Raw genomic sequence first — 2500 nt, 5'->3', positions numbered from 1 at the left:
GTTTCATTAGCGCGTTTTAAGTGGTGGTTTAATTTAATTACCGCGTTTTAAGTTACTCTTTATTGAAATTACCATGTTTAAGTGGCGGTTTTAATAGTCGCTGCCGACGTTGCTGCTGACGTCGCTGCTGACGCCTTTGCTAACGTCGCTGCCTGGGAGAGAAGGTAAGGCTGTGTAGTCATCTAATTGTACTCTCCTAATTGCAGTTGCAGGGGTCGATTCATAGCTCCTGACCCCGCCTCTTCACTGGTGTGTGTGTGTAGGGGGAGGGGTCAAGATAGTAATAGTTAGGCTAGAAGTAGTGGCAGTAGTGGTTTTGGTGGTGATAGGTTTGGGTAGTAGTAGTAATTATAATTAACAATAATAATAATAATTTTAATAATATACTGACAATAATAATTAATATTACCATGTATTAACTTTAATAATAATAATATACTGACATTAGTACTCGATATTAATTTTTGATAATTTGGCACTGCCAAAATATTATTATTAAATTATAGATATTAATTTTAATAATGTGGCACTAAACCTCATAATTATTTTTTTTAATTTATCGAGATTAACGAAATTCATCAAATTTTATTTGAATAAATTTGAAAAAAAAAATTATAATTTTAAGCAGGTACGAAATTTTTTTGGGGGAAATTTAGTTTTAAAATTCACGATACTAGATCAAATTAAAAAAAAAATTATTTTCCGAAGTTTCAGGTTTTAAATTCTGGAACAAAAATGTGGTACTTAAGATACTGTAAATAAAATTGTTCCAACCTACGATACTGTAAAAATTGTCCCAATTTACGATACTGTAAACAAAATTCTCAATTTACGTTACTGTAAACAAAATTCTCAATTTACGATACTGTAAACAAATTTACCAACCTACGATACTGTAAAAATTGTCTCAATTTACGATACTGTAAAAATTTTTTCCAAACCTACGATACTGTAAGCAAAATTGTCAATTTACGATACTGTAAACAAAATTCTCAATTTACGATACTGTAAACAAATTTACCAACCTACGATACTGTAAAAATTGTCTCAATTTACGATACTGTAAGCAAAATTGTCAATTTACGATACTGTAAACAAAATTGTCAATTTACGATACTGTAAACAAAATTGTCAATTTACGATACTGTAAACAAAATTGTCAATTTACGATACTGTAAACAAAATTGTCAATTTACGATACTGTAAACAAAATTGTCAATTTACGATACTGTAAACAAAATTGTCAATTTACGATACTGTAAACAAAATTGTCAATTTACGATACTGTAAACAAAATTGTTCCAACTTTCAATAGGTGAAAAAAAAAACACTTTATAGTTGAAATTCTTTAGATAAACTTTTTTTTTTAATTCGACCTTTTTGAGAGCCTTTTTTTTTTAATAATCTTTTTTATATAATACTTTTTTCAAGTTTAATTTTGAGAATCATTTTTTTTTTTTTTTTTTTTTTTTTTGGAAGTTTTTCTTGTCGAACTTTATTTTTTTTTAGCTGAACTTTGCTCACGAGACGAACTTTTTAAAATCAGGTTTTTTGAGCTGATATTTTTTTAAGTCGAACTTTTGTAATAAGAGAAAGTGAGAGTTGGAACTTTCTCCAACTTTCTCTTCTGACAAGTTATATTTTTAATCTTGAGCCGTGAATTATAAGATTTTGGGAGGTGTGTTGGGGAGGGTGAGGGAGGTGTGTTGGGGAGGGTTGGGGAGGTGTGTTGGGGAGGGTTGGGGAGGTGTGTTGGGGAGGGTGAGGGAGGTGTGTTGGGGAGGGTGAGGGAGGTGTGTTGGGGAGGGTGGGGGAGGTGTGTTGGGGAGGGTTAGGGAGGTGTGTTGGGGAAGGTGAGGGAGGTGTGTTGGGGAGGGTTGGGGAGGTGTGTTTGGGAGGGTGAGGGAGGTGTGTTTGGGACGGTGAGGGAGGTGTGTTGGGGAGGGTTGGGGAGGTGTGTTGGGGTGGGTTAGGGAGGTGTGTTGGGGAAGGTGAGGGAGGTGTGTTGGGGAGGGTGAGGGAGGTGTGTTGGGGAGGGTGAGGGAGGTGTGTTTGGGAAGGTGAGGGAGGTGTGTTTGGGAAGGTGAGGGAGGTGTGTTTGGGAAGGTGAGGGAGGTGTGTTTGGGAAGGTGAGGGAGGTGTGTTTGGGAAGGTGAGGGAGGTGTGTTGGGGAAGGTGAGGGAGGTGTGTTTGGGAAGGTGAGGGAGGTGTGTTTGGGAAGGTGAGGGAGGTGTGTTTGGGAAGGTGAGGGAGGTGTGTTAGGGAAGGTGAGGGAGGTGTGTTAGGGAAGGTGAGGGAGGTGTGTTAGGGAAGGTGAGGGAGGTGTGTTTGGGAAGGTGAGGGAGGTGTGTTTGGGAAGGTGAGGGAGGTGTGTTGGGGAAGGTGAGGGAGGTGTGTTTGGGAAGGTGAGGGAGGTGTGTTGGGGAGGGTGAGGGAGGTGTGTTTGGGAGGGTAAGGAAAGTGTATTTTTTTTTTTTGCTGGGGAGGGTGTATCTTCAAC

The 2500-nt window shown here is 38.5% G+C and overlaps 1 protein-coding gene across 4 annotated transcripts in view; it reads left to right on the top strand.

Annotated features, from left to right (window-relative positions):
- LOC128703825 (neuroligin-2) overlaps positions 1–2500 on the top strand; it is a 446601-nt gene that overhangs the window by 155 nt on the left and 443946 nt on the right. For all 4 annotated transcript variants that reach the window (XR_011394466.1, XM_070103745.1, XM_070103747.1 and 1 more), the window contains exon 1: positions 1–164. This exon is cut by the window's left edge and continues 155 nt beyond it. The gene's annotated coding sequence lies outside the window, so the exon portion shown is untranslated. The remainder of the gene's footprint in view (positions 165–2500) is intronic.

The sequence above is a fragment of the Cherax quadricarinatus genome, chromosome 87 (assembly GCF_038502225.1).
Source record: "Cherax quadricarinatus isolate ZL_2023a chromosome 87, ASM3850222v1, whole genome shotgun sequence".
Taxonomy (NCBI): domain Eukaryota; kingdom Metazoa; phylum Arthropoda; class Malacostraca; order Decapoda; family Parastacidae; genus Cherax; species Cherax quadricarinatus.
Note: the sequence above shows the minus strand (reverse complement) of the source record. Positions and strands in the feature narration are given on the sequence as shown.